The sequence below is a fragment of the Passer domesticus genome, chromosome 12 (genome assembly GCF_036417665.1).
Source record: "Passer domesticus isolate bPasDom1 chromosome 12, bPasDom1.hap1, whole genome shotgun sequence".
Lineage (NCBI taxonomy): Eukaryota > Metazoa > Chordata > Aves > Passeriformes > Passeridae > Passer > Passer domesticus.
This window is the reverse complement of record NC_087485.1, coordinates 19,207,486-19,218,661: the sequence shown is the minus strand read 5'-3', so window position 1 is coordinate 19,218,661 and position 11,176 is coordinate 19,207,486. Positions and strand designations below refer to the sequence as shown.

Here is an 11,176-nt window from a genome sequence, read left to right as displayed (position 1 = left end):
TGCTCAGCTGTGCTGTGAACAGTGACTGCAGCCTGTGGAGGGCTTGGCATCTGGCCTCTGTGGTAATTAAGATAGTGACAAAATCATTAGCAGGAAAAGGCATTTTCATCCCAATAGCTCCAAGAATTCAAAAGACTGACCTTTAATGATGTTTCTCTCATTCCAGAGGCAAGAACCTAAAATTCACCAGGTGAGTGTAGTTGGTAGGGCTATCCTCAATCCCTGAAATGGAAAAATGAGCAGGATACAATTACAGAGAAGAGTCAAGGTTATGGTCCTATTTTCCCCTTGGGCCCTTGTGCTACAATTCTGGATGCTGTTTATACTTTTAAGAATTCAATGTCTTTAGTATTTTTTTCAGATATCACAATTAAGCATTGAAACCTTCAAATTAAGTTAAAACCTTAATTCTCTCTACCTAGCCTGTGTCCTCCTCAGATAAAAATTATTCTGAAGGAGAACAAAAACAGTAAAGCAATTGGATGAGTATCTCCCAACTAAGAAAAGCTGGCTACAAATGAAAAATACAGATCAGAAGCAGCAAGGACTATTTGTCTGAATACCCCAATAATTTGATGGACACTTAAATTCGCAGCTGTCTTGGATGTGATGATTTATCTTCAGATGTGCCTGGCTTGGCATCAAGGCAGTGCACAAACCACAGGAAAATTGTAGAGACAGAGCAGAATCATTTGGCTTACCAAACACTGACACAAAGTCAGCTTTTGTCTCAGAGATGGTAAATGAGGTTATGGTGTTATAATCACTCTCTCTCTTTGAGGGTGCTCTGCAAACACAGCTCATACAAACTCATCACCCTGTGCTGCCCTTGGCTTTGCTGAGGGACTGTATTTGGGGTTACCTGTAGCTATCTCTGGCTTTATGTGGTTTATGGAAAAGTGGAAACTAATTACTGTTTACCCCAGTTCGTTTGGCCACAGTTCTAATGGCAGTTACATAGAAACACAGAATAACAGAATGGTTTGGCTTGGAAGGGACCTTAAAGGTTGTGTAATTCCAACCCCTCCAGCACGGGCTGGGAACCTCCTCCTGTTTTAACTGCAATTACCTGAACGTTTGTGTTCCCGTGTGCCCCTGTGAAATAACCTCTGCAGTCTCCAGTGAAGGGAGCAGAGAATTCAGGAGGACAGGCACTGTGTTTGGGGGATCTCTGTCCCAGGCACTGTGAGACCTCAGCTCAGACTTCTTTGCTGCTTGCAGCTCTCCACCTGTCATCAGAGACAGGAATTCCTCTCTGGAGCTCTCAGAGGCAAGATGGTCAGAATGCTTTTCCCCTTGGGAACTTTTTCCACAGAAATGTGACTGATATCTTGACCAGAGAGAGAAAATTGACTGTCTCTTTCTTAGGAAGTTACAAATTTTACCCTTCAAATTCTACACTTCAGAAATCTGAGATAAGCTCATTGAAATGAATGTAATTAAGCACTCTGGAGAGTAAGACAAATTTAATTTAGTTTAGGAGAGTGCAATGCTTCCTCAGACTTTGGGATCTAACTATCTAAACTCCATTCAGGAATTTGTTTGATTCAAACCCAGCATTTTGTGGATCACTGGTATGTTTTTTATAAGTGTGCTGGTGTGGGGTTTTTTTAAAGCACTTTATCCTTTCCCGTTGTTTCCAAGCTTCCAGGCTCTGGCCACACATTTCCCACTGGCAATATGTTAAACCCCTTTGGATTCCATGTTTCCAGGCTTGCAGTGCATGAAAACACAAACTGATGGAGAGCTGCAGCAGGGCTTTCCCCACATCCTTGTGTGAGAGCAGCTGAGGGCTGGTGCTGTCCTGCTGCCCAGATTATGCCCGTCCTGTGAGAGAGAGACCCAAGGGAGGAAGGCAGCCAGGAGGCATCTGAACAGAGAGATAAAGGTCTGGAGAAACCCGTGGGACACAGGTAACTCTCATTTTTCAGGTATCTGAAAAGTACTGTCTCCTGAGGCAGTAGAACCATGGGATGAAAATGGATTTTCATAACTAAAACCATGTCCCTTGGATAGAATGTTGCCATATTCTTGTTTTGCTGCAGAGTATTTCCTGGAATCTGCTGGGATTCAATAGGTTGTGTTACACGTTAAGGACAAAATGTCTTTTTAGTCAGCAGCACCAAACTCCATACTTTTGTCATCTGCAAATTGGATAAAATACTATTTTAACTTTTCAGATTTAAACAAACTATTTGAAAGCTCAGTTCTGAATTAACACCTTGTGTTTTGAACAGTTTGTACTAAAATTGATACTTGATAGCTGCCTGCCTGTACTTATTAAGTTATTGACTGAGAACGTGCTGGGTACCTGGGTCTGAATATTTTCTTTTACCTTCTGCCACTATTGTCAGAAACTAAAATTTCCTTGAAGGTGACATGCAGGGACTAAAGACAGCCTGTTCCAGCTGATCTCACTGACAGGATGTTATCACTTACCTGGCTGGCTGCTTAGGAGCATTAGCACTTTCAGTGATGACACCAAAAATCCCAGGTTTCAGCCTTTCACTGACGTCAGCAGCAAGGCAAGGCTGGTTTACCCAGAAATAAACCAATAAGGATGTACTGCATTACACAATTACTAAAAATGATCTCTTTTTTTCACTGCCTTTATTAGTGACTCATGTGGTCCCAGGACTGCATAGACACTGTGGTTTAATGACTTGTGTCACTGCCACTTAAACCCAAAGGAAAATGCATCTCCAGGGCTCAGTTCTTCACCCTCACCCAGCAGGATTCCAGCCACTGGGGCAGAGGTTACACCAGGAGTTAGGCCAGGTATTCACAGCCCCATCTACCCTGGGGATGACTGCAGAAATAATTCAGGTTATATTAACAAGACCAGTGGCCCACTGGTTTACTTATTCTGCAGCATCTCTTGCCACTTCAATTACAGCCAAATTGCCTGATTAAAGTAGAGGAAGAACTAAGCACTAATTTCCAGGAGCTTAAGGCTATATTTTAGGAAGGAGATAATTTAATTTTAAGTTTTAAAAATAAATATTTGTATCTCCCTTTTTCCTTTTGTAGCTTTATATCACATTGTGCCTTTTTCCAGGCAGGAAAAGAGGGAACAGTCTGGATTTCATAGAAAAGTGGAGTTACCTGGAAACTAGATTACAACAAATGGAAGGATTTTTGTTTTGTTTGTTCTTTTTATTTTAATACTGTTTCAGCTCCATGGAGAGGGATAATGGCTGGCTGTGATTCCAGCAGATTCTCAATGATACAGAGGCATTTTGTAAGGACATTTTATTGTTGGGAAATCAGAGTTCCAGCCTGGAGCTTCATCCAGTCCTTATCTCTACATTGTAGGATCTCTTCAGTTCTGGTGTTTGATTCACCCTGATCAAACAGAAATACCAGTGCAGTAAATTGTTTGGAATGGGGGCTTTTGTCCTGCTCTGTCTTTGAAGTGTCAGTGTCAAAATGTCCTGAGTGAGGAGCAGATTCCTCTGTCACAAATACTTAGTGAAAATGGTACTGTGGTAGTGTGAGCAGGGAGATATTTCAGTACGTAATTAATTGCAGCAGAATGGATAGGGAAAGTTTGAGCAGAGCTCTGCCTGCTCTTTTTTTGGCATCATGCCACTCTCCATCTGCTTTGGGTTTGTGTAGATCTTCATCTCAGGTGGAAAACCACAGGGAAAATCCTTAGTGATAAAGAAATCCTTACTGATAAAGTCAGTTTAGGATTTGTTTCTCAGATGTTCCTCCTGAGACACCAGACATGGGAAACATCCCTTTTAAAACACAGGACAGGTAAAAAATCTCTAGGGCTTTGATTTCATACCATACGTTTGTGGCCTTTATTGTAAACAATTATATGTGAGCTAAATAGGAGGTAGAAAATATTAAAGGTGAATATTAAATATTCTAGGAGAAGTGAGCTTAATGCACACCCTGGTTAGGCCATAGTGGTGACCCCAGATTTTTTTTTTTTTTTTTGGCAGGGGGGTGGGGGTGGAATGGAGTGTGAGTTTTTGTTTGTTTGTTTGTGTTTTGGGTTTTTTGGTTGTTGTTTTTTTGGGGGGTTTTTGGGTTATTTTTGTTTGTTTGGTTGGTTTGGGTTTTTGGGTTTTTTTTTGTTCTTGATTGTTTGGTTTTTGTTTTGTTTGGTTTTTTGGTTTGGTTTGGTTTGGTTTTTGGGGAGGCATTTTTTTATTGTTGGGTTTGTGTTTTTTCCTCCTCAGGTCTTGTGTTCTTTGCCCTACACACAGGGGAAAAACCACAAAAACACATTTATAACAGTGAAAGCAAGGCCTGAAAGGGTCATTAAGCCATTTTCACAAATGCTGGCTGTTAGAATCCAATATGCAAGAAACTCTCAAAACTTTAAACCTGTAAACCAAAGCTTAGAATTAAACACAGAATTTCATCTAAGACCTTGAAAAAACTTCCAAACTTAGGTAATAGAAGCAAGAATATGGATTTATAGTTTAAAACAAAGACACGTTAAATTAAAACGAAAAAAGTTTTGCATTTTAAAATTTAAGATGGAGAAAACATAAGACAAGTTAAGTAGTTACAAAGGTAAATGAAAGTTTTAAAATACATTACTATACATTTGTGTATTATAACATGATTAACTAAAAAAGTTTAAATCTGTAACATAAATCCATAACACAAAATATTTAAGGATTAAGTCAAAAACATAAATATCCTTATTAACAATGTCTTATTAGTCAATAAATCCTTAAAACATCTTATAACTAGGGGTCTTGTGACCTTCTAAACCATACAACAAAGATGTGAGCAGAATTCACCTTTCCCACCTATGAAGAAAATAAGAAAATAAACCACATCATCAAAAACAATTCAAAAGTTCCATCTCTAACTCATTCAAAACGCCTTCCAAAATCCCCATACCTGGTTACCTTAAATCTTCAGAAGAGAAGATGTTCCAGTTTAGAGGCCAGACTGAACTGCTTCTAAATAACCCTTGTTAGATCTTATGCCACAAAAAGGCAGGAGTGCTGTACAGGATCAGGCACAGGCTGGTAAATATCTGGGAATAATACCTTAGTTTGTCAGATGCCACCATACTCAGGCAGTTTGGCACTAATGACACCTCCCTTGTCACATGGTACGACAGTAGGAGCAAACTACGGACACAGCTGATTGAATCAAAATGTAATTTAAAAAAAATTATCATGCAGGTATTTCTGTGGGGAGTTTTATGCATCTGCCGTTAGAAATAACATTTCTAGTTCTACAGCTTGTATTAGGAGCTGCCACTATTCTAGTATTTATTAGCTGAATTAGTCTAATGTCTGAGCTGAAAACACAGAGAAATTCTGTTTTCAATTCCAAGAGAAGCCCACACTTACTCTACAAAACACACAGTTACTGTGGATCGGGGTTTTTAATGGAATTTTGTACTATTTTTATACTGGAATTTACTATCTAGCCAGAGATTTAAATAGAAAAATTAGTTTACACTGGTAAATCTCTTCTGCTAGACACCTTGACTTGTAAATCTAAAAATACTAACTTCGCAAGGCAAGTGTAACTTCCAACTTTTTGTGTATCACAACACAGGTTCCCTAAGTCTTTTTAAGGGCCAAATATACAAACAGCAACTGGCTGAGTTCAGGCTGTGGTTTTAGTCATGACCCTTTAGTGTGAACAAATTTTAACCCATTGCTTCACGAGCTTCAAATTATTTTGTCCCTGGCTAAAACCCTGTGGTACCTTTGCAGAGCAGGTCTCACAGGGCCTGTCTAGGGTCATTTACCATTCTGAAGGTTCCACCACCAGAAGAGTGAATGAACTTGGCTATCAGCCTTCCCTGCTGTGCTCATGGCTGTTGTCAGCCCTGCTGCTGTATCCCCACAGGAATGAGTCACTGTCTCACTCTGGGCAAGGTTTGTGCCAGTGCAATCTGATTTCCAGCTCTGATCTCAGCTCTGGGACTCAGCATCAGACTCCATGTGGAAGAGGTTTTCCAGTGACTTCTGTGAGCCAGAGAGAAGTTTGATGAGAGGATCCATGTTTACCCCTGAAAGAATTTCCTACCAAGGTTGTTGACATAGAAACCAAGAAAGAAAGAAGGATAAATAAGATAAACCTGCACCTGCCTATTCCAATGAGCACTTTGTTTGTCTTTCCTGACCAATGAGTAAAGTGTAAACTTATGAGCTTTGTAAGAATGTATAAAAAGCATGCATGCTAGAATAAAAACAGGTTTGAAGCCTTCTGAAAATGAAGTGTTGCTTTGTACTGTGACCATTTCAACTACAAGTACAACTGTGAGAAATGGATTTGTAGAGAATTCTCCAAGCCTGACAGAAAGCTCACATAGTGTGTATCTGTATGTAAACTTTGAGATAAGAAATGCTGACTTAGAGATGCCATGGAATAGGACAGACATTGTTGAGAGAGGAATGGAACTAGAAACAAGTTTCGAAGGATGGCCTTGCAAATAAGACTGGATACTTTGGAGAAATAGAACTCTGAAAGACGCATTGTAGTAGGAACACAAGAGGTAATTTTAGACTATTGGCTTTAAGGCATTTGCAGCATGGTGTGGCAAAAAGCTGATAGGCCAAGAACAGCTTATAGTGTATTGTAATAGTTGTAATAATGTATTGTTCTGATTGTGATGGCATGAATTAATACATATGTATTGTCTCAGTCTTCACATGAGAACTAAAACTCAAATAAAAATTTTTAAAACACCTCTCAGTAACCCCATGTCTAAATTGGAAAAAGCCATAATCCGACATACAAGCAGCCTGATTCCCAGTGGAATTAAAGATTCTACCACTGACTTTAGTGGGAACAAAGTCAGGTCTACCCTTACCCTGTGTCACAGCTGTCTACGTGGATAAGTGCCTGAGCTGGCAAGTGGATGAGCACTGTGGGCCAGTGCAGGGGCAGCCCTCGGGAGTGTCAGCACTCCTGCCACAGCTGCCTGTCACAGCAAAGTTTCCAGTCTGGGGTGTTAATCTGGCCCCTCTGAGATCAAACACTGCACCTTCTATAATAAGCCTGACAACATCTTAACGGGTCAGATACTTATCAGGGGTGCTTGGAGCCACGGCTCTGCTTTGAGCTGGGTTTATCTTGGCCTTGAGCCCTCACAGGCTCTTCTAAAAACAACTGAGAAATACTGAGATTGCAAGAAAGAGCTGTCAATCTTACTGAAGCTGCTCTTAGTTTTCAGAGCATTTTTCTAACCTGAGCAGGCCATGTCTTCAGAAACCAATGGCAAGGAGACCTTGTCAGACCGGGATATACAGGATAAAACTCTGACCTGCTATAAAAACCTCAAGACATACTTGGTGTTTTGTCAAGTACATACAGGTGTGTATCTATACTCAGATATCCAAGTCAGTATGCCCACTGCTCATGCTGTTAAAATCTTCTGAAAACTGGTACTTTAATAAAGTTTTTACTCCCACAGGCAGCATAGAAATGTGAATTGATTGAAATGCAGTGCTTTTAAAAACAAACAGCAATTTTTTTCCCCTTTCTCCCTTTCACAATTTGTATGTAAATGTGTCTCTGTGTGGATGTTGGACTTGGAATAATGTCATGGTCTGGGATGATTTTAACATCCAGAGATGATTATCCATGGTGTAACTCACCCAGTCACTACTGGGTGCACAATCTGTACAAGCAGATTCTTGACTGTACACCAAATACAGGCCCATGCAAGAGCAGGTAAATCTTCCTGCACACCTGCACAGATGGTTCACACACACCTCCCACAACAGCAAAGGTATGGACTGCTTGTCCAGAATGTACTCAAATACACGCTTAAAGGTGCAAAAGCAGGCCTGTGAATGTACTTCCAGACCCTCCAGCCCCAGGCTGTGCCTCTGTACAATCACAGGCAGGGCAACTACCCATACCTTGGTCAACAGACGTGTGCCTATGAACTCATTAAAATATTGCCTTTTTGTTCATGGCTGATAGGTATATTATAAATATGAGCCCCCATTTCTTTCCCAGTTTATTGGACTGTTCAGCAGTGTGTCTGGGCTTGCTTCATGTACAGAACACACAGGAGACAAGCTCATGACTGAAATGATAATCACGGTGGGAGATGTTTCTGGGAAGCCTTTGCAGCGGAGAACATCTCCTGGTTACTAACACAGTGCTGTGACACACTCAGCATGCTCTGCAGGGCAGGAATTCACTGACAGCAGAAGAGAGCAGCCCTTTGTGAGAATATGGGAGAGTTTACCTCCACCTTATTAAAGAAAATGTTACAGTAGCTGCTAAGAACTGGCAAGGAAATACAACTGAACTTCTTGATCCAAAGGAAATATTTTTTGCAGAGGTTCTTTAACTGTCCTGTCTGCCACAGGGTTTGTGGGGTTATAAGTTTGACAAGAAAGAATCTGCTCTTCTGATTCAAGATCTGTTCTAGATCTGATTTCAAAAAAGTCAGGATAACAAAGTTTGAGTGATCTGTTGGGTCGGTGCAGTGTTAATTGTAGAATTGTCTGTACCTATAGAATTGTCTGTGTGTGTGGATACTCTGTGTAAAAGGGATTTGTGTGCCGGGCTGGTCCTCATGGCAGTGAGTGCCACTGGTGTTTAGCAGGTCCCTGCAGAAGTGCCCATGTCACTGCAGCAGGGCTGTGTCCCTCTGGGAGCCACGGCTGCCCAGAGCAGGGATCTGGAGTGGGAATTTATGCCTCCAGGCACTGCAGGAATCTGCTGTGCTCAGAGCCACTGCAGGGCTGCTGCTGAGCAGGGAGGGGACAGAGCCCTGGCACCCACACTGTCATCCTGCAAGGTTATCTCTCCAATTTCCATGCTTATCATTCAGATGTCTCTGCCAGTATTAAATGAAAAGCCATTTGATACCTGGCTTCTGGCTCAGTGTCCCATAAGCAATTAGCCTATTAGTCTTTGAGTCATTAATATTCTCTGCTTTCACTGTGATGATCTCACTTCCTGCAAACAGGAACACTGAGAGTGAATTTAAAAAACCCAAACAAAAATACAGCTGGTAGAAAGGTTGTTTTAATGATGTGTATTCTCTGGTCACTACTCAGCAAAAAGAAATTGTATATATTGGTTTGAGGGTTTTTGTAACATATATTTTATAAAGAATATGATAGCGAGTAGCCTTATGGAAATATAAATTAAACAAGATGTTAAAAGAAACAGAAATGAGAAATAAACAGAGAATATTCAGGTATTGTAGATTCATCTCCAATTATATTAACAAGGTGTTTAATAATTTTTAGTGTTTTTCTCATTGCTGATCTCTAAGCTTTTCCTCAAGGGTTTTCTGTTACTTCATGGGTGATTATGCCTCTTGTAGATGAAAATCAATGAAACTTCAAGTGCTCTTCCAAGTCCTGTGGGGGGGGAAAAAAAGAGAAAAAAAAAAAAAAATTCACTGGTTTCTCTCATTTAGGCACTTCCAAGGGAAGATTCTCACTGAAGCAAAGACTGCAGCTGAGCCCTAAGTAAATTATTGCTCTTTCTCAGAGTTGTGGGGGCCCATGCTGATTTCACAGCCTGAGTTACTGTTTAAGAACCATTCTCACGTTTGGCTGTGCTCCTTGAGTGCTGCCTGATAAGAGTCCTGGGTGGATGCTGGCAGGTTCTCATTCCCATCCATCCCCGTTATCAGCACCTCAAGGGGGACACTGTACAGCAGCCTGTCCCTGCTCCCAGCAAAAACCTGAAACTCAGGCTGGTACAGCTGAAGTTGATGAAAAAAATTATATGTTTAAAATGGTTTTTTTTTAATTTTACTAGAATTTTCCATGAACAATTCAATTTGTATAAAACTCTGCTGTGATCTGTAGTGTAGATATGTAAAATATTCATCTGCTATTAATACTAAAAAAATTGGGAAAATTGTAAGGATGTGAAAGGCATTAAAATTGTTAAAGTTCTTTGTGGAGCTGCACAGGTAGCTTGTGCTTTACAGATATATAAATATTTATATATAAAATATATATAAAATATGTAATAGATATTATATATTATATATTTATAAAAATATTATATATTTATAAAAAATTATACCATATTATTATATAATATATTATATATTATAATGTATTATATAAAATATATATTTGATATATTATATTAAATATTTCATGTCTCTCTATATATATACACACCCATATATATATAAAACCCCTTGTGTTACTTTTCAGTAAGTTTTTTTAAATAGCTTACCCAAAGCCTGGTGCTATATTTGCAGAAATAATTGCAACAAGAAGAGGAGAGGAGAATACAATAGGGGACAGCTCGTGTGTTTAAAAAAGAAACATTTTAAAATTTCCTCCCTTTTTGCCTCTGTCAATTGTGTCTTCAGTTAGAGGGAGGCACAAAAATTCATTCTTCAGCTGCTGCCTGCAGCATGTGGCTGAGCTGGCTCTAAACTTGGGAGGCTCTCTGCTCTGGAAGTGATGCCTCACCAAAACATGCTGAGCAGTCAGTCTTGTCCAGAAGCTCAGAGTTTCTCACACGAGCTGGACTACAAAGACAGAGCTAAAATTGCTTTCTATTTATAAATTTCTCTGACAAGCATTGATCCCACGTCAAATGACACTGTGAGAGTTTAAAAGTGAGAGTTTGTCAATGGAGAGCTTCAATCAGGACGTGGTTGCAGGCACTGTTCTCAGTTTCACAGATTCCAGAGGAAAACCTAAAGCCCTCTGGATGGCCCCATCCCTCGGGGGTGTCCCTGCACCCTCAGCTTGGTGTCACCTGTGGAATAAATCACATGTGGGAATAAATCACCATTTTCTTCATGGTGGAAAAAGCCCCTTCTTTATTCACATTACTCCTTTTTATACAATTTTACAGGCCTCATGCGTGACTCTGTCAGTAGCTTTCTTGCCAATTACATATTGATTAGTAACAAGTTGTTACCCTGTATTTATTGGTCACTCAAACCTCCCGTGTGGATGTGCAGGGAAGGTTATCAGTGAGAGACAGAAAAATGGAAACTATCTAACAGTGTAAAACCAGTTTATACAGGTGCTGGTTGTTTCTCACCCAGGACTAGATTGTTATGTTAACCAGCTGCTCACACCAGGATTGCTTTCACATGGCATCTTGCAAAGGGCTAGCCTGACCAGGCCAGCCACTGGAATAACAGCGCAGGCCTGCTTTTATGAGGCCTTTTTTTTATCATTTTCCTACCCTCCCGCAGCATGGCCTGCAGGGGAGCTGAGGGAGCCTGTCA

The 11,176-nt window shown here is 40.3% G+C and overlaps 1 long non-coding RNA gene across 2 annotated transcripts; it reads right to left on the bottom strand.

Moving 5' to 3' along the window:
* Nucleotides 1–8,960: 8,960 nt before the first annotated feature.
* On the bottom strand, nt 8,961–11,123 carry LOC135279656 (uncharacterized). 2 transcript variants are annotated; one of them, XR_010346876.1, is made up of 3 exons: nt 10,861–11,123; nt 10,162–10,695; nt 8,961–9,323 (listed from the first exon to the last, which is right to left on the bottom strand). It is a non-coding gene; the product is annotated as an uncharacterized LOC135279656 (long non-coding RNA). The 2 variants fall into 2 exon arrangements; XR_010346875.1 differs by having other exon boundaries at nt 10,162–11,123.
* Nucleotides 11,124–11,176: the final 53 nt, after the last annotated feature.